The sequence below is a fragment of the Equus caballus genome, chromosome 24, assembly GCF_041296265.1.
Source record: "Equus caballus isolate H_3958 breed thoroughbred chromosome 24, TB-T2T, whole genome shotgun sequence".
Lineage (NCBI taxonomy): Eukaryota > Metazoa > Chordata > Mammalia > Perissodactyla > Equidae > Equus > Equus caballus.
Window position 1 is genome coordinate 22,268,857 of NC_091707.1, and position 21,309 is coordinate 22,290,165.

Here is a 21,309-nt window from a genome sequence, read left to right on the forward strand (position 1 = left end):
AGTGGATCTTCGATCTCTGGGCTTCTCCTGGTCTGCAGGTGGGAGAATCTTCCCTTTTCTGGGGATGGGATGGGTGGCATACCCTGCAATTCACTCTCCTGCTTCCCTCTCTGTGGCCAGCCTCTCTCCTGCATAAACAGTGCAGAACTGGAATGTTAATATGAAAGTTTCTGGATGGAGGGCGGCCCTCCAGGAAAGCCCGAGGCTTCTTTACTGCCATTGAAGAAATGCTTTGGATGGTAGAGATGGTAAGAATCCTGTCAGTCTTTGAGGATGATCACTTTGAGAAAATTGTACCAGTCCTTGTCCCTCCAGGTCCAGAGATAGCGGCTACCTGCTTTGTGCTTCCAAACACAGTCATTCATTCTTTCAAAAACATTTATTGAGTGCTAACTATGTTTGGGATTCACAACAAAGAAGACAGACCTGGTTTCTACTTTTCAGAACTCAGTAGTAAAGGAAACGTCATTTAATTAGTAACAATGTTTTTGACAAGTATCATAAAGGACAAGTACAATCCTTACAAGAATTATAAGTAAATTCTTACAGAACTTAAAAGAATCTAGCTTGGGAAGCCAAGGACAACTAGGAGTTGGTGTGGTGAAGGGAGCAGGGTGAGGGAATTGGGCAAGGAGGACAGCAGTGCACAGGGCCCCTGGGGGGAGGGAGGGACATGATACACAGGAGGAATTGAGAGTGGGTGCAGGCTGGTTGGTGTCTGGCGGAGAGTGGCATGGCATGAGGCTGGAGAGATTTTGAATGTATCTAAGAGCGTTTGGAAAACTATATAAAGGTTTAAAATAAGAAAATAATAACAAACTAATGGGATCAAATTTGATTTAGAGAAGATTGCTTGCAGATATGTGGAGAATGGCTCAGTGTATGGATGCTGGGAAAGTAGGTGAGAAGCTATGAAATCTTCTGGTCCAAAGGTTTTGGTGGTGGTGGTGGGGATGAGGGGTGGATTTGAGAGATACGTAAGAGGTGAGAGAGCCAGGAGTTGGTAACTGATTATGTGGGGAGTGAGAGGGAGGGAGTAATGATGGCTAGCATCCAAGTGTCCGGCTTCAGGAGTAGTTGAGTTTATCAAGACATAGATAACTGGAAGAGAAACAGATGTGGGCACAAGATTATGAGGTCAGCTTTAGACAAGTAGCATTTGTAATATATGGGAAATATATATAGTCAAATGTATAGATCTGGGATCCAGAAGAGAGTTGGGTGGCACAATGATCCTCAAAGTATGATCCTTAGACCAGCAGCAGCACCTGGGAGCTTATTAGAAATGCAGATTCTCAGGCTCCATTTCAGACCTAGTGCATCCAAAACTCTGGGAGTGGGGCCCAGAAATCTGTTTTAACAAGCATCCCAGGTGATTCTGATTCATTCTGAAGTTTGAGAACTACTAGACTATATCTCCAACATTTAGAAGTTTTGTGGAGGAGGATGAATAAGCAAAGAATCTCAAGGAATGACAAGGGTTGTAGCAAGAAAACTGCGGCAATAGGGAGTCACAGAAGTCAAATGAGGGAGAGGTCAACTGGGTGAATCCTTCTCAGAAGTCAAATAAAATGAGGACTGAAACCAGTCTGTTGGCTTAACAACATGAACGTTATTGGTGATGGTAGCTAGACCAATTATGAGGGAATGGTGGGGCAAGTAGCCCAATGAGCGTGGCTTAACGAAGGAGTGGCAGATGGAGAAGTGAGAGTGGCACGTTCATCTTTGATAAGCTTGCCTTAGAACAGAAAATGAAAGATGGGTGGTAGTTGATGGGGAATGTGAGGTTGAGGTTTTTTTTCTTTTTAAAAAAAATATGGAACACTTCACGAATTTGATTGTCAGCTTGCACAGGGACCATGCTCATCTTCTCTGTATCATTCCAATTTTATTATATGTGCTGCTGAAGAGAGCACGAATTTTTTTTTAAATTGTATGTATTTTAGGCATACTATAGAAAAGTGTACAAATCACAAGTATATGGCTCAACTCAGAAAACTTGGTGACCAAACTCAATTGTTTTTAAATCATTTTTAATATTAGGATACTTTTTATTGAGATGGAATTGACATATAACATTATATTAGTTTCAGGTGTACAACATAATGATTCAATATTTGTATATGTTGCAAAATGATCACTATAATAAGTCTAGTTAACATCCATCACCATACCAAACTCAACTGTTTTTGATCATAAAAGTGGAGAACAGCAGGGAACGGTGTCCTTTCCCTGGAGCCCAGTCGCACTCTGCATCCGGCTACCCCAGCCCAAGCCCGCTCTCCTCAGAATGCTGTTCACCTGAGCGCTTCCAGGAACGGTGTCTGTCTTTCCTCCAGGAAGCCTGTGAGACTCCAGCTCCAGGGGTGGATCCTGATTAGTTTAAATGAATCATGGTCATATCATTCTCCTGCCCAATGACTGATTTGGTCCCTAGGCCTTGGACAATCAGCTATTTTCACGGGTAAAGGGGTGGACAAGCAAACTAGGTTGATCCAGTCAGACTGAAGGAAAGGCTTTATTCCATGGTTCAGGGGAAAGCTATTCACTCTCTTCCACTGGATGGGAACGAGAAAGCATGCTTCCATTGTTGCTGCTTGTGGTCTTCTTTCAACAGTGAAGGAAGGCAGCGTGAAGACAAAACCTTCACACAAAGGAGCGCCAAGCAAAGCAAGAGAACTGGAGAGAAATGGTGCCAGAGCCCCAACTGCTCTTCACTCAGAATCCTCAGGACCTCAGAATTTCCTGCTATATGAGGTAAAGGCGATTATTATTTTTTTCAGTTCAGTTCATATTTTCTGTTGCTTAGAGCTAAAAGCATCCTGACACAGGTAGGTGTCATTGCTCTCTTGGGTATGGATGAGGAAACTGAGGCTCAGAGAGGTGAGATCGCATGTTTCAGTCATGCAGCTAAAACTTTGGACCCACATCTGCTTGATTTCTAAGCTTCTGTGCAGCATGGCTCTCACTGGTCTGTATTTATTAGGGACACAGCAGAAAACAGATTGCATAGTCAGATGGGGTAATTAAGCAGAGTGTAATAAGGGGGCCCTTTACAAAGGTGTGGGCGGGTTTAAGGAAACCCCCCCCCCCCCAAAAAGGTAAATGAAGCTCCCAGGGCTAGTAATAGACATGAGTCACTTATACTCCTAGATCCACAGGGACAAGGGAGAAAGGAGGAGATGGGGGCCTATTTGGGGAAACTGGAGTGAGCTGTGGCTCCGGACATAGGAGAGGGTCACCCTTTGGAGCTAAGGTCTTTGTAGGGGATTACAGCCGTGACCCAACCTTTGGCCAGACTGTGAGGGAGCCTGGGTGACAAATACTTTCGTTGCTTTCTTCTCCCACCCTTCAGTCTCCTGTTGGGCTCCCTTGAGAAGCCAGTGGGCAAAGGGGCTTGGATGACGCAGTCCATAGATCAGGGAACAGAGCAAGAAGAAGGAGGGAGGAAAGACCTGGAGGAGCAACTGGAAGAGATCCCACACAAGGAACCTCTCACTTCCTACCAGTTCCCAGACTCCCCCAGTGCTGTGGATTGGTTAACCGGGAGGAGACTCTGAGAAGATTAGCTTGCAGGACATCAGTATGAAGTGTTTTTGCCATCAACACCCATGGAAGAACGGGAAGGAGGTAGAATTGGGCAGAGAGAGAAGATGAGATGCAAAGCAGTCCAAAAGAAGGCCTCAGCCAAACACATGGGGAGCTCTGGGCCTGCGTGGTCCTTCAGAATTCTCCATAGTTTGGGGTAAGGGGCCTGACCATGTTATAGCCCAGTGTTGATCAGTCATGGGTTGCAGACTGAGTATCCAAGTGTCACTGTGAACTCAGACCCTTTGTCAAAAGTCCTTATATTGTTTGGATTTCCCTTTCTCAAGTGTACAGTTCCCTGAATCAATTGGCTAAGTCTCTTTGGAAAAAGATTGAGGGCAATCACTTCTTGTATACTTGCCATGGTGTTGCTGGATTCTTCCTCCCAGAGACCTGGCTTCTCCTTCAGTTGATGAGTTCTGGTTCTGAAACCCGACTTATGTCTAGAAACTGATAAAGGAATCATGACTTTGAATTGGGATGACTGCCTTCAGACTCCTGATTATCCATCTTGGGCTTCTTTGAATTCTACAGACTGAAAAGCACCCTTGTTGATTGCTCATCTGGTTCACCTCCAGCGAAGCTCCTTTCTATTGACCATCTCCATAACCCCCAGCTGGTCAGGCCTCCTTCTGCCACTTTGACCTTGCCACTCATTGCATTACTTTCCTCCACCTGGCTTCTACTGGTTAAGTGCTGATACATGGCCTTGATTATTTTGGAGGTTTAGCATGCCCATTGCTAACAGATGTGAGCCCATGTCTGTGTCTCCTATCATCTGCCCTGGCCCATGGCGGGAGCCACCACCAAACTTCTTAGTGATGTTTTTGGCCCTCTCACTAGTCATTCCTCATTGTTTTGGTAAATGGTAGATGCTCTCTTTGAAACAAAGTGATCTGGTGGATTTTCTGGCTTTACGTAGTGTATCCACTTTGCTATGTCTTTTAATCCCCTTTTCCACTGTCTGGCACTGTAATTCTGGTATTTCTATCTCACTTAGTGTGGGCTATCCCCTTTCTCACGCTTCTAGAGGTCACCCTAGATGTGTGTGTGCACCATTTTCAAGGGTCCCTGTCAGAGTGTTAAATGCTGTGTCATGAGAGACCACTCCCACATCAATAAACTTCAGTCAAATTTGTTTTACCTACCTTAGTCCAGCACAAGCAGAATCCAGTCCTATTTATACTTTTCTGGCTACTACTGCACCATGGAGTTACTTTGGGCTATTGTCCTTCTCCTTCCAGCATGTCTCAAATTGGTTTATGTTGTGATTTAAGTATAGTTATTGGTCAAGTGGCCAGGGCAGAGAGTGGGGATAGAGACTGAGCTGGCTCATGTTCTTTTGCACAGGCAAGATCTGTGCATGATCTTCAAGCAAAAGAAGAGTGGCAACCCTTCACTAGGGGGATTGGGCCACTTCCGCAGGCTTAGAGAGTGATTCAAGGTTTTTGAGTCCATCAACCTGGATGTCCTCATCCCATGTGTCAGAATCTCATTCTTTCCAGATCAAGGCCCTGATTGTGGCACAGCTGATCTACCTTGGTTGGGAGTTTAATCTACGAAACTCGACTGTCCCTGGGTGAGGTGCACAGCTCTCTGCCCTCCTGCTGAGGAGATGAAAAGCACTTTATTTGTCATCAAGGAAGTACTCTGCCTTTTACACTTAGCTTTTTATTGCCAATTTATCCATCTCAGCTTTTTGTTATCTTTATCCAGAGCATCAACAGATGGCAACAGCCAGTCTATTCCACTATCCTTGCAGTTGCTATTTCCCCCATTTTTCCCTCAAAATCCAGATAATGCATTCCCTTCCATCAATTCTTGTTCACCATCTGTAAAAGTTTCAACAATTGCACCATTACCATGTGCCAGGGCTATCTGTGCTGCTCCTATTATCAGAGATGGGGCCGCATTGCCAGCAGGTGGGCAGGTGATCCAGTTTGAAATTCTCATCTTGGCATTTGTTTTCTCACTGCTGAAACAAACTGTGTTGCCAGTTGGGTTCCCTGGGAAGCCAACCGTGAAGTAGAGAAAGGCATGCCGGCAGCTTATTTGTGAATGCAACTTAAAATTCATTTGTATGCATGTGGCTAAGTTTTGTTTCTTTGAGCTGGTGATGCCCCTGCAATGGAAAATCTGACTTGTAGCCTTAAAATATCTGGCCTCTTCAGAAATTTTTTGGGTAAGACAGCCAAATAATAACACTCATTTAATGTAAGGAGAGGACAAGTACAGAGACTGACAAAGAATGTCTTTCCCTGCTAGATGTTGTCAGATTAATAAGGAAAAGTAGTAAACAGTGAAAATCCCTTAGGAAGCAACATTTAAAAGCTGTTCACAAATATGTCATTTAACAGAAATCATACTCACCTTTCCCCTATTTTTCTATCATGAATAGCTGCTGCAGATAGAAATTTACATATATATGTGAATATGCATTATATGAAATATATAATTTATAGTCTATGAGTTTACTGTTCTGATAATTTGCATAGATTTGTAGATTTAATTCTTTTGGAATATTGTTAGATAATTTCATATTACTCATTCTTGTCCTGTAGAGTTAAATATCTTGATACCAAATTCAAAAATATCACAGTATAATTATAATGTAAACGTCCAAATAATAATTTTAATAATGTAAGTAATAGTAATAACATCGGATATTTATGAAGTGCATCTTTTGTGGCAGACTCAGTGCTCAGTATCTCAGTGTTGTTATCCTCCATGACGCTCACAGGCGTCTCTGACTCCTCAGCCCATAGTCCTAACCTCTGCCCCGTAAAGGCAGCTGTGCTAGTCTGGAGTGTGCTGTTCTTCACCGCATCAGCTCGTCCAATTCACTGACAGCTTACCCCCGATAACGGTCATGAAAAGAGCCTTCTAAATTCCATCCTTTTACTCTTTCACGTCAGGTGGATTCATTTGGATCATTCTATGAAATTGACTGTTGTCCATCAAGATCCAACCAAAGAAGAAATAGCAAAATGCTGAGGGTGGTCACAGACTTTCTAGTTCCCCAAGGAGCTCTGCTCCTTGTGCTTTTGGATCTCTGCACGTGGCCTTCCTTTGGCTGAGCATGGCCTGCCCCCTCCACTGCTGACCCGACAAAATTCTCTCACCTCTAAGTTTCAGTTCAAACATTGCTTCTTGTTTTTGTGATGCCTTTTGAGTTTCTCAGGTTGACAGAGGCATTTGCCTATGCTCTTTGTTCTCGTTCTCTCTCCCTTGCTCTCTAATCTCCACACTAAGAATGATTTTCTTTCTAAAATGGAATTATCTGTAGAGCTGTTTGTCTATCAGGTTAGGAGATACTTCAGAGTGTGTTCTGAGTCTTTTAATCCCTCCCAGCACTTTGCACAATATCTTGCACAGTTGGTTGGTTGAATGAGTAAATGCAAGAATAGATCAAAGCTCAGAGAGTGCTAGGACTAAAGGGACATTTAGGCAAAAATAGCCATTTCAGGATAAAAATGTAGAGCATGTGGCTTAGTTATCAGTGCACACACACTGGATATGCCATCAATAAACGTCTCTCCTCATCCCGGGAAGGGCTGCTTGCAGCCTTTTGCTACTTTTCTGGACTGGAACAGGAATCCCTTTTCTCCAGCAGTTCACATGAACAGGACACTAAACAGCTAGTTTGACTTTGTCATCAATGACCTCCCTAGTTCGTTGACTGAATTAAAGTCACTGTGAACTTATATATGCCACCTCATTGCAGAATTCTTCATTCACTGCCAACTCTTAACAACGGAGCAGAAAATTTCTTCCTTGCTCTCTAGTGCCCCTTTTAATACCTTTAGTACCTCCTTCCTCTTGTAGGTTCTGTCAGATCTTTAATAGTCCATATGCAGATTCTCTTCCTTCTACCACATGCCCCCCAGGAGAAGGAACAACTCATGCTCTTGAATTGTGTAGATCTCAAAGGAAAGTCAGTACAGGCCCTTTCTCTAATCCCTCATGTGATTAGATTACCCGTACTTTAGAAACTTTTCTAGAATTAAGAGGCAATAATTGGGAGATAAGAAAGAACAGGACATTGGATTGAATTGTTAAAAAGTGGACTCATGTAGAAGAGGAAACCTCCAGGGTCCTACCAGGGTCATGTCACAATCACTGTGGCGTCACAGTTGGGATCCTGCCAGGAGATAATGGTTTAGCGGCTGTGCTAATTAATGAGATGGAGAGAAAAGTTAGAGCTTATCTTCCTTTTTCTTCCACTGAAATATTTTTTCCTCAGCATCTTTCCTCTGCGTTTTCTGAAAGAAGCAATGCTGGATCTGAGATTCTGAGTCTGCCTCTGTCTTCAATTCTAGCAACCACGTTGTGACATGTGGTGTCTCAGCTCTGACGTGTAGGTGCTGAAGGGCAGATTCTGAGCGATTCGTTGTGATGTGCAGGACAGTATTCAGATAATTAGCTAGACTCTAGATAGGTCAGGCCTAACTAGGCCTAACTCTAGGCTAGCCTGCGATTCCTCAGTCCTGTCACATGTCAAGAATATTCACCAACCACATTTGATGGAGCAATTCATTAATGGACACTTTCGACCTCACAGTATCAAATTGGAAATTCTTGCTCAGTGTAAATTGATACTGGCTTTGCCTTTTGCTGCATTATTTTAAAGGAACCTGAAGTAGAATGACCTGTTCTTGTAATGCACATCAGCTCCTCTTTATAATAAAAATGAGAACTCAGGGCCTGGCTTTCCCCCATTTCCAGTAACTGGCTTCATTAGAGACATTGTTAGGGCCATGAGAAATATCTTCTCATATAAAATTTAATATAAAAATAAATATAACAGAATTTTGGGCGAAGATAAAATGATAGGTGACTCTTGGACAACTATTATGTGGGTAATCTCAATAGAATTGGGGTCCTGTTTCAAGTGAGTTGAGAAGGGGCTTATCCTTTATTTTGTATAAGAAGCAAGGTTGAGGCAAATTGTGAAGCCATTAATGTTGAGTCTGAAACTATGGGGTTGATGTTTTTTAGGCACCACTTTTTGTTTTTTCTCTTTTCTTGTCATTCTGATGACCAATTTCTGTGATGCTCACTGGGTCAGAAATCCACTGTTTCTTAATGGGCCATTAAAATTTATCGGTCTGATAGCCTAAAAATTGCATTTGGGGCAAAAGAACAAATAGCCAACAAAAGGTGAGTGTGCCATACTGCATACCCAAACAAGAACGGACTTGTTTTAGGTATCGTTTAAAATTTAAACAAATTATTTTAAATTTGAGATTTTATGAAGATCGTGTTAAACGATGAATTGAGATCAAAAGAGACCTTGGGAAGATTTATGTTGATTTTCCTTTAACACGTGTAAACACACCCAGAAAACACATTATAAATAACACACAGCCGCCACTACAATATGAGCCTTCCGTTAAGGTCCGGGAATCCCTTGCCCAAGGAAATGTCTCACTCCTGGTTCTCTGTGCATCACCTTCTTTTCATGTCATGGTCGTTCTGTTCCTGCCCTAATTCTTTCCTGCTTTGCCCTCTGATCTGGATTCACTCACATTCAACAGGTCACCTGCTGGGATCAGGGCAGCTTACCAATTCCACAGCGTTCTCACTTTCCCTGTCTGCAGTTGTTCAAGGCCACACTTCAAATTTGGTTTTTACCAACTGCGTTTCTCTGTCAGTGTTGGGGTGTAAAGCTGGGCACATCAAGGTACCACCTCTCTGATTCTATAAACTGCTTATTGTAGCTACTGCTTATAAAATATTGATGCTGCAGAGGTGGACAGGCTTTATCAGCCCCCGTTGTTTTGGGAGGATGGAGTGGCTTTCAGCTGGAGTACATCTAAAAATGGTCTCTCCCGCTGCTGAAAGCCTGACACTGGAGATGATTTGTGTTTCGCTCTGTCAGTTTCCCTAGCTGACGTCAGCAGTTAAAACGACCCATTTGCTACTTCATGGCGTTTTGCTTTTTAACCGGTTCATGTATCCCATGTTTGTGATTCACAAACTCTCAAGATAGACACCTCCTGAGAGGCAAGTGATGGACAGTAGTATGGAGGTTGTTCTAGACTACAGACTGTGCTGTGCTGACAACCACTGCAGGTTCCACGATTCACTTGGCTTTTGGTTATTATGATGAAGTCACTGAACCCTCAATAGAAGTTTTAGTTCATTCCCTCATTATCTGATTATAGGTACTGACGGAATGGGAATAACGGAGACACACAAGCATACAGGCATGCACATGAACAGTTTATTAAGGGCTTACTTCGTACCAGACACTGTTCTAACTGCCTGACATATTTTAATTCTTTTAATTCTCTGATTATTTCCACTGGAATAATAAAATTTTAATTTATATTTATTCATACTGCCCCTTTACACTTTCAGTGTCCTCCACTGTTCTAATCCACAACAGAATTAAATAGTAATATTTATTAACACCGCCACTTTACGCTTTGAGTGTCTTCCACGCTGAGGTAGGTGATATTATTATTATTTCATAAAAGAGGAAACAGGCACAGAGAAGTTAAGTAATTTTCCTGAAGCTACATAATTTCTAAAAGGTGAAGCCAGCTTTGGATCTTAGGTAGTCAAGTTCAAGTTCACGCCTTAAAGACCACACTGATCATCTCTCCAACCTTTTGGGAAGCCTGGTTTAGCCCCAACATCAGCAGTTGAGGTAAAAAAAAAAAAAAAAAAAAAAAAAAAACCAAAGAAACGAAAAAAAAAACCCTAAAAAATCTAGTTGCTACTCGACGGCAGGTTGCTGCTTAACCGGTTCGTAAACGTGTGCTCTCTCTGTGCTGCTCCTTCCGCTGTTCTGCCTCCTCTTCCAAGACCTTTACTATAAACACACTTGGAAAGGATTTAATAATTTAGAAAGAACGTGATAAGATGAATTTCCCCCTCTTATTCTGAGACCACTGGGTATCTAGCTATGATGGAAATAGGACAAAAGGCAGAGGTCATAAGGAAAGTAGAAGCAAGAGGGAGGAATGAAGATAATCCCTACTTCGTAAGTTTTTCTAGGATTAGCTCCTGTTTGCCACTTTCATTGTTTACTAGTGAAAATGAACAGAGAGAAATTACTAGGACATGCATCTTCCTTGAGAAACTCATCATTTCGATATGTCAAGGGCTCAGCCCTTTTTTTGTGGAAGGTACAAAGATGTATTAGAAAATGTCTCTGCCCTGCGTCCTCTAGTGAAAGAGATCTAAGCTCATCGAAAGCAGGAGTCTCATCTTAATCATCCTTTTATCTTCCCCCTGGCTCACAGTGCAGCAGCTTCCAATAAACGCTTGTTGGATAAATGCTGGGAATGACAGTCTGCGGTTCAGCTCTGGTAGTGTAAGTTGAAGGGTCTGAGTTCCTGGAAGACATCCTCGGGCACCCAGATGTCTTGAGCCCCGCTGCTGTCCTCTTGTTAGCAGAGACTCACATTCGCCAGCAGGTGGCAGCAAACCTTTGCTTTTGCTTCTCTCTCAGTGGGGATAAATTCCAAGCTCACGGGGTCCTGCCTCTTCCACTTGATGCCTTTTGGATCTAGGTTGCTAAGAAATTCACTTCCATAAACATCATCCTCAACAAGCGCCCCCCTTCAGAAGAAATTAAATTCCCGTAGAGGAATTAAATCTTTAAAATAACCCACCTGCTTTGCCAATTTTTGCTTTGTAGGTTCTGTGTGCCAGTGGTGGTGGCCATGTGGGGAGAAATTCTGGACACAACCCCCACTGGGAAAGTGCTGCTTCTGCAGGTGGGCTGTGTGCCTCCTCTGTCCATTAAAGGCTTGTCTTGCAGAGAAGCAAACTGGGAGATATTATAGGGTGACTATACGTAAAGGTGGCCTAGGACACACTGTTCTGTGTCTGAATGTCCCAATATACTTATTAATGTGCCCCCTTACACTATCAAAGTGCCCTTGTTTGGATGGTAAATGTCATGGTCATGAGTGGTCTAATATCTTCAGCTGGGTCATTAGGTCAGAGTGAGAAGGGAGTCAGAAAGACTCCAGGGCTGGAGAGGTAGGGTGGGAAGATGAGGTTCCTGAAGAAAGGAGAACTTTGGGACTTGGGGAAACTTTTTCTTCCCTTGTCTTCCAAAGTTGGACTGGTTTGTGGCAAAATTTGAAGGAGGTGGTACATTTTTTCTGTCCTCCAGCGTGCTGCACAGCTTCCTGTTTCCTTCTCCTGAAGATGTCCTAGGTACCTGCACTTCAGGTCTAAAGGGCTGTGCTTTCCAGTCAGGGATCTAGCCATCAGGTGGCCTTCGGCGAGGGCTCTGCTGAAACTAATCAGACCACGTGCAGGACCTTCCCCTGGTAAACTGACGGCAGACACTGGAGATCTAGAGACGGGCAGCAGTGTGAGTGTGTGTGTGTGTGTGTGTGTGTGTGTGTGTGTAGGGGGAGTTGGAGGTGGGTCAGAGGGACAGGGATCTATTTTTGGCAGGAACCTGAGCTGCCTGCAGGACCTTAATAAATCCCGTCATCCATGGAGGGTGTGTGGTTCTAAGAGGTGGGTGTAGCATTGTGGTTAAGAGGGTCCCTTTTGAAGATGGAGAAGAGTGGCCTGAATTCAGACTCTGCCACTTATTAGTCATATGAATACAGATAAGAAACTCCTCAGTGTCTTCATTTCTAAAATGGGGTTAGTAATATCTATGTTCTTGGCACAGTGCTTTATGTGTGGTAAATATTGAATAAATTGTAGTTATTGTTAAAGCTGGTTCCATAGAAAAACTAAAATAGTGTAATTATTTTTGTGTGTGAAATTAAGTCTTTAAATGTGTCTATAATATTTTAATTTTTGATGAAGGCATATAGTCCTTAATTATTTCCATAATGAAATTAAAAAAAAAAAAGAATTTAAGCCTAGGAATCAGAACTTGGGCATTGGTACCAGTTCTGCCGTTAACTACTTATATGACCTGTTGTAAGTCCCTGGGCTCCTCCAGGCTTTAGTCCTTTATGCGCAGAGGAGAGGTGTAGGGTCTGATCTTTGCTTCTGGACCTTTTGGGGATAGCTGTGTGTTTCCCATGAGATGCCTGCACATAGTGTGGCGGAGCCCCTGCCCCTATATTCTGGCTGGTTGAGTCTATTAGAGCCTTGGGCTGAGGAGGCGGAGATCACGGGCTTGATTCCTCATGGCACAGTTAGTTTCCTTGTGTTTCAAGATTGCCTCTCTGACCTCAGTCATATGTTCTACAAGTGCAAAGAAGGGCACTGCCACCAGCATGGGGTATTCAGCCACGTCATCATGACAACTAGTAGGGGACAGAAAGATGAAACAGGGGGTCACCAGATAGTGAAGGGTTGACCAGTGAAATTGCCTACGTGTGAAAAGGAGCCTATCAGCTTCCTGGGATCACTTACCATCGTGGTGACCTCCTCCTGATCACTGTCCGTTTCTTAGTAATTAGTAAAACTAAGTAATGTGGGAGTTTAAGTAAATCTTAGGATTCTGAATTGGCTCAAAATAATTCTCTCATTAATGGCAAGGCATTTGCTAGTTAGAAGAAGCAAAACACATCAGAGATAAAAGATTTCTGACCATTTAGGAAATCTCTGTTTTAAAATTTAAAAAAGCAGGGGTGGGGGGTGGAGAGGGGAGTGGATAGGGTGGGGGAAGCTCCAGCTCTTGGTGTGATTTGCATGTTACTATGTTAGTAGAACGCAGAGATGGTGACCCAGGCCTGGACGTGGGCCCCAGCAGCTCAAGGTGGGTGGGCTTTTGACTAGCACTAGAATCTGGTCTTGGAACAGCTACTTTCCAAGACAGGCAGTCGTTTGCCTAAGGTGTTGATCCTGTGCTGTGGTGTTGACCAGCCAGCCCTTTAGGGCTCTGCAACAGAGATCTCAACTCGGGTATTTAATGAGCTGAATGCCTTCCGCCAGACGCTATTTCCTACTAGAAGATCCATCTTCCTCTGGATATAGCAGCTTTTTTCCATTTAATGAGGAAGATCTGATTTGCCAAAAACCAGTAAATCCAGACAAAAAAGGTAAGACTTTCTGCTTTCAAGATTAATGAACCCGAAGGTTGGTGTGTGTGCAGATCCTTTTGATCCCAATGGCCTGCAGAAGACGAAGACGGAGCAGACCACATATTTAGGGCAATATTTTTATTCTTACTTGGGGCCGAATTGAGATTTTTCGAGGCCCAAAGATCCACAAAGATTATAGTCCCTGCCCTGTCACGTAATTCAAAATAATAGAAAAAAAATTCTAAACTAAAATGTAAGTATAAGAAAGTTAAGCAAGTCAGTTATGATTTCCTATGACTATTTTGATAATTTTTTTTGAAATGTCCAAATCGAATTCTTCAATTTATTTTCCCTCATCCCCCTCTCCCCTCTTTTGCCTGGCAGGTGTGCCTAACGTGCCTATTTGGCAACAAAGCACTTCCTTCCCGAGAGTGGCATTTCTCCCACTGTGGTACTGGGGTCACCTGCATCAGATCATGTGGGGAGCTTGACAAATGAAGATTCCAGGGACCTCAGGCCCCTCCCAATGTAACTCATCAAAACATCTGGGGCTGGAATCTGTTTCTTTTTTTGAGGAAGGTTAGCTCTGAGCTAACATCTGCCGCCAATCCTCCTCTTTTTGCTGAGGAAAACTGGCCCTCAGCTAACGTCCGTGCCCATCTTCCTCTATTTTATGTGGGGCGCCTGCCACAGCATGGATTGACAAGCGGTGCATAGGTCCGCACCTGGGATCCAAACTGGTGAACCCTGCGCTGCTGAAGTGGAACATGTGAACTTAACCGAACTTAACCGCTGCACCACCGGGCCGACCCCTCTGGAATCTGTTTCTTAACGAGCGCCCCAAGTGATTATTGTACAAACTACAACAAAGCTTAAGAAGTACACTTAGAATGTTCTGATGCAAAATTCTACAGCTCTCATCATTGAGGAGCTTCTTAAAAAACACAGACAGTCCCTCGCAGGTTCTGCGGATGCAGGTAGCCTTGGAGAGACCTCTGGAATGGCTAGACAGGACAAGCTCCATTGTGATTCTATTGAGAATTATATCCTAGACCCGTGCAGTTCAATAGAAATGATACCAGCCACATCTCTGTTTTAAATTTTTCTAGTAGTCACTTTAAAAAAGAAAGTGAAACAGGTGAAATTCATTTTAAAAATATTTTAATTTAACCTAACATATCCAAAATATGATTTCAACATGTAATCAGTATACAAACTATTGAGATCTGCCGCATTCTATTTTTCACATGAGGTCTTTGAAAGCCGGCGTGTAGCTCACACCTGCAGCACATCTCAGTTTGGATGGGCTGCATTTCCAGTGCTCAATAGCCGCACGTGGCAAGTGGCTGCTTGATTGCATAACGAAGTCTGGACAGTCCCTCCTTTAATCTGAAAGTGCTGGATCTCGGATGTTTTAAACAAGCTATTTTGTCTGTGGTCTCAGTTACCTTTGATTCCTAAATATCCTTCTTACAAAATTCTTCCTTCATGAATGTTTTTTTAGTCACTAATTGCCCCTGCCCTTCCCCATTGCTCCCATCTTAGTTCAGGCTTCCCCCATCCACCCCGTGACTCCATCCTGCACTACTAAGAAATCTCTCCCTCCTCTGCTTTCTCTTCTCTCCAAACCAACTTGCCTGATAAATGTTCCATTGTTCTTACAACATAATTTTCATCCTGACACCCTCTTCTGGACCGTAACACTTCTAGGATATCATCGCAGAGTTGACAGTTGAAGGGAGTATGTTTATCATCCGTTAATATTAGCTATCACCTATTATACTTTTACAGTGTAGATGCCCCCACTGCATGTTCTTTGACATCCAATCACACTGTGAGGTAGGTATTGTTATGCTCATTTTACGGATGATAAAATGAGGCTTGTAGTGATAACCATAAGACAACAGACAGTAAGAGGCAGAGCTGGCCTCAAATCCAGGTCTTTGACTCCACATTCCAAGCTCCTCTGCGTCACACTCTCTCTTGGACCATCCAGTCCTACATTCTACAACACAGGAAACCTGCAATTGCTCACCTCTAACACATCTAGTGTTGGCTGCCACATCTCTAGTAATGGAAGGATGCTGCATGAGGGGCATTCCCTTCTACTGTTGCTGTTTTGAGAGCTTTGTGTCATTCAAGTTCAAACTTTGCAGCCTGATTCTGAATGTTTTCCATAATCTGGCACTAACGTGCATTTTCAGCCATATCTCCCACTATCTCTCCAGCCTCGTGGCATATTTTGTGCGCTGATCCACATTCTGACTTTTCTCTGGCTATCCCGTTCACTCTGACTGGCTTCTTGCTTCCTCTCCTTAGCACAGAATTCGACCCATCCTCCAGCTGTGAGCCCTGTCTGTCTGCAGGGGAGCCTTCCCTCCTCTGAATCGGGTCCCACACTGTCTCCTCCCTGTCGTTGGTTACATTCTATGTGCTGTTAGATTTATTTTATTTTCTTCATGCTCATAGTAGAGGATCTGATTCTTCCAAGTGTTAATTATAATCTCCCTCGTGTCCGTCTAGAGACTGAGACCTTGGATAAAATCTTGAGAAGCTGGTGAGATTCTTTCACTGTTAGGTATTTTCATTAATGTGTCTATGTTTGTTCCCCAAAGTGCTTGAATCATTGCTCTGCAGGCGAGCAGGTGGTTTCCATGAGCCTGAACGGAGTTGTGAGGGACAGGGACCTGATACAGATTTTGGTGTGGGATACTTGCACAGATCACTGCCAAGTCATCGTGCACCGTGAGCAGTGTGTTACACCAGGGAGCCTGCTGGATGACTGTCACGGGGCAACCAAATTAGGTCTGATGAGATCAGTGAGTATTAAGTGGGCTCCAGGAATAGCTCCCTCTGTCTGAGGAGTCTTCAACACAGCAATTTTAGGAACAGGGTCTGCCCTAGCTCTCCAGGGAAAATGCAGGACCAGCAAGATTTGTTATACCTCAGCAGACAACTGGTTCACTTGACAAAGAATGCCTCTGAAAACAGTTGTTTTTTCTTCAGAGGAAGTGGGAATCACTAAGCCAGGAGTTTCAAAGAAAAAAAATATTGAGAAGCCTCTTTTATTAGTCCTCTATTCTCTCTTCCTCGCCATGTAATTAAACTGTATTAAATTAATAAATCTTTACTCTTCACTGACTATGAGGAGGTATTAGGGGATATACAGAACCAATGTCATGTACCTGCCCCCATGAGGCTCATGAAATAGTTGGAGATGGAGACAGAGCCGTCCCAACACCATGGGAGGAGACGGCATGAGGAGGGAAGGGAAGGGTTAGTGGAGTCTGGGAGTTTGGAGGTGGCCAGGAATTTGTAGATGTGTAAAGTGAGTCTTAGAAAGAAGGGTTCATGGAGGACACATTTACCTTCTATGTAACTCATTTGGGTTTCAGAGGAGGAGCTTCAGGACCGAGTGAGAAAAGGTGACAGGAGTAGTGGCTCCGCTTACTCTGAAGATGATAGAAAAAGTAGGGATACTCACAGCTTGAACACTCTTTACCTGGATCGTCTGCCCTATAGAGTAGGAAGAAAGGGGGCTCTGCAGGCCTCTTAGGGCCTTTGTGTGACTCACAAACACTGGGCACATTCTTCCAGGTGAAGAAGCCACCCCTGCCCTCTCTGACAGTCTCCTTTGAGCTGTTATTTGAGAGTTATTACATTTCCCTATTCCACTGGGCACCAAAAACTGCAATTTGACTCCAGGTATGAAAAACGTATCCACTAGCATTCTGCAATTGCTCTTCTCATTGATGGCCCTAATCCCTTCCATTTTTTCATATGACCCCTGATTTCTCTCCACTGCTCAATTCTTAAGGGAAGAACTGAATGATGGCATCCATGAGGGTGATTGGTGTGAAGAATCTTGAATTGTGGGATGAAGGCAAGGCCTCCTTGGTGTTTTAGCATCTACAAATCCCCTATCCCACAAACTCACAAACTTCAAAGTTTCCCAGTTTCTAGAGAACAGCAATTTTGCCTCTAAATTGGATCCATGGTGGCCCGAATAAACACCATGAACTAGAATTTAGTCCCCTTGTCTTTCTTATTCTGAAAATCCCAACCAGAGATCATCTCCTCTACCAAACCCTACCACACTCTCCTCTCAAAGAAAACAATTGCTCCTCTGAACTCCATAACATTTTATGGAAAATCACTGCTGTGAGCAAGCTCACTTAGATTCTCTCCCCTCAGTTTACTCTGGTCCATTCCTGGAAGGTAGCTTCTTGCCTGATTTCTTTTTTGGTCCCTCGTAGAGCCTGGTACAATTTCTTTGTGTAGGGGAAGCCACAATGAAGTTGAAAGACCCATGAGCAAGCAATGAGGAGACGAATTCTAATCCTGACACTGGCACGACAAAGTATTCTCACCTCAGGTAAATTACGTTGTGTATCCATCTGTGTATTTGCATCTGTGTGTACTTCCGTACTATTAAGGTGAGTTGCTACTGACCATTTCTGCTGTGAAATTCTGTAACTCTTTGTAGTTACTTTCATGCCTGTTCAGATATGATTTTAGATGCTAGTAGCATGAAAATAATAAGTAGTGTAACTGAATTAAAGATAAATAGAGAGGCAGGTAAGTGAAGGGTTTAAGTGCAGGCTCTAAACACAGAGTGCCTGAGTTCAGATCCTGGTATCACCATAATGCGGTGTGTAACTTCTCTATTTCTCATCATTCAAGTTTCCTTATCCAGAAAATGGGGATAATAATGCTACTTGTAGAGCTGTTGTGAGACTTAAATGCTTTAATTTGGGTTATGCATTTTGAATGGTGTCCAGCACGTGGTTTGTCAATGAGTGTTAGCTTTTACAATTGTGATGGTGATGATTTCTCCCAGGCTGAGTTCTTATCTGTGCAAAGTGAAGATCTAGGAAAAGTCACTCCACCAAGAAGTGGCATGACATTTAGTTTTCTGGATGTACACGTGAGTCACCTGTTTTTGGTGGTAAGTCCTTAGTATGCTCATTTCCACTTGGTTTGTGTTTGTCTCCTCTTTCAACAGCAAGGTAGTTGCTTCAAACTCCCAAGACTTGCACCAGCTCATGCAAGGAGCCTCCCATCCCTTAGTGGTCAGTGGCTCATTTACAAACAGAATGCACTGCATGACGAATATTCTGGTTGCCCCTCCAGATTGCCCTTCACGATTCTCCACCCTGACTTTTGCCCTGGGAGGCTGACCTCTATGGATTCCCTGGCTCCAGTGTCTTCTCTCCTCTGGTTAACTTCAGCTGAGGGGAGGCACAGGGGGACAGACAGAAGGCAGCAGGATGAGAGAGATTACAGTGTTTCTCGGCATCCCCCACAACCTGTCTCCCCTCCTTTCAGCCAGACTGCGGTCTGGCAGGAGCCACATTCCTCTGCTAAATGCCAGAGCTCCCCTCAAGTGACTCTTCCCCAAAAGTTTCTTGCTGTGCTCCAGTGGCACCTTCACATCCAAAGGACGTGTCACTGTTGCTGGTTCTGGATACTGTCTCCTGCTTGTTCCTGTAACTCTTGTCACGTCTTGGTGTAGTCCCTTTATTGAATGCTTGCTCTTCGACTCCCTCTGTTGAGTACACTGTTTCCTCGCTGGCACACGTTGGTAAGATTGATGCTTCCCCACCTACTTGCTGGTAGGAAGTAAATGGAACATTTTAACCTGATCCTATAATCTCAAGGTTCAGATTCAGCCCTTTCAAAGACCAGCTCCACAGGATATGGAGAGCACTGCTTGAAGAGTAGGACATGAATTTACTAGATGGTTAAGTACTATTCTCTCCAGTGTAAAAACCCAAAAAGTAAAAGAGGGACTAAATGGATTGTGGTGAGCACAAGTTTTATTACGACTCTTAGAACACTCTGGGTTATAAAGGAACTTCTCAACATTAATTCTATTGTATTGATACAAACAATAGTGCCCATTGGATGAGAAGGCCAGGAATAACATGTCCAGATTGGGCTAGTGGTGGTGTGCTGGTGCTCATGGTGAAATCATTGAGCTCACGGTCAGGGAAAGGTTGGAGAGAGAGGTGTGGCAAGGGTCTACCACTGGGAGGACAGTGGCCTAAGTACTCAAGACCTGACCGCTTTTGATAGGTTCTCTGGAGAAACCTCCCCTTCGTGATTGAGAAGGTTTGAAAGGCTTGAGGGCTCTAATTAAATAACATTTAGCAGCAGGCAGTGTATAACATTGGTACCTGTAGAAAAGAGGGCAATGCTTTGTAAGAGCTTGACTCTGGCTGGCACTTGAGAGATAAGGAAACATAAATCTTTCAGTCAGGTGCTTTAATGGGAACCACTTTCCTTGATGGATTAGTTTATGTAAAAACCTCCGGTGAAGAATAGCACAGAAACACATCCTGCCTTGGTGATTTTACTGTTAGAATTTTATTAATTGGTTCAAGGGTGAACTGGTCCAAGTAGGATGTACTTGTGAGGTTAAAGTCACCTGTGGTTTGTTCAACTTCTGCAGTTTTCCAACTTGGGGTCTGTATTTCAAATCCCGAGATTAAATCTCTCTTCCTTTGTAAGTAGATCTCTCAGGAGTCCACCCCTAGAATTACCATCATGGTTCCCATGACAACTAATGTACTTGGAAGAGGGGAAGAAAGGAAAGGGACTCAATAAAAAATGACAGAGGTGCGCCTGAAAAACAGGAATTAATTGTGAATTTGAACATAGAGTCATAAAGTGAGTGTGGGGAGAGGAGTGTTAAGCAGATAAGGTCTTTGGTTTAAGACCTCGGCGACTTGTCCACCGTTCTATTACTTCCGGTTTACTCAGCTGCCTCAAACTCACTGCTGGTCTTCTCTCCTCTCTCCCTCCCTTCCTCCTCTCATTCAATAGAGAACATTATCGGGGCAGGACTGCACATGGTCCCAGAAAGCGCTTACCTCTAGAGGATGCATTGTATGAGATCTCCCCAAGGTCCTATGGACTCTTGCTTACCTTCCAGATAGGAGCTCTAGACTTCTGCCATTTATAGTCCCTATCTGGTTTCTAATAATTCGTTTTGTCTTATGCAGGAATAGCAAAAGTAGGGTTTGTTCTGTTCAGAGCAAGATTTGTGCATTTCTTATTGAGAACTTTGTTAGCTTTTTTCTTCCTCAGTCATATCCCAAACTTAGGTGAATTCCAGACAATAAGAACTGACCACTACTGGTCAGGGCATTCTGAGCTCCTGGAGGAAAATGTGTCCTACATTTCCATAAGCCTGTGATACAATCAAGTCTTAACTCAGGCTTGAGAATCAGTCAACCAAGTAGGCAGTGCTGACTCAATGATTTTGCTCTTACTGTGTATCAACCTGCTTTTCCTACTATGTCAACATCCATTAATCTGAGATTTGACAGCTCCCTTCTCTGCCAGGTGTATTATATCTGCCAGCTCAGCCTGTACGTCTTCCTGGCATAGAATTCCCAAGCATTTAGTGATCAAGAGCAAGTAAAATTTCCAAAATAATTTGTGGAGACCGATACTGGGTTGCTAGCTTTTCAGTTTGGGAAATAAGAACATCGAAAGGAAATCAACCTAATAATACAGTTCATAAAAACCTTTTTTTAGGCCAAAAAAGTTGGAGGAACTAAGGTTAGAATAAAGAATTCTTCCAAAGAGGCCACCTTACCCAACAACAGACACACACACAGACATACACACACACACACACACATGCTCACATACATCTGATGTTTTTCGTTTTGCTGTGGCCTGGGAAACTGTCATCAATCAACAGTAGGACAAATTCTTTGGTTTGGGATACTGTACTCCATCATGTCTTCTC

At 43.4% G+C, this 21,309-nt stretch overlaps 1 non-coding gene across 1 annotated transcript; it reads right to left on the reverse strand.

The window, feature by feature from the left end:
- Positions 1-1,810: 1,810 nt before the first annotated feature.
- On the reverse strand, positions 1,811-1,916 carry LOC111770510 (U6 spliceosomal RNA). The gene has a single exon (XR_002803781.1). It is a non-coding gene; the product is annotated as a U6 spliceosomal RNA (small nuclear RNA).
- Between the last annotated feature and the right edge of the window lie 19,393 nt (positions 1,917-21,309).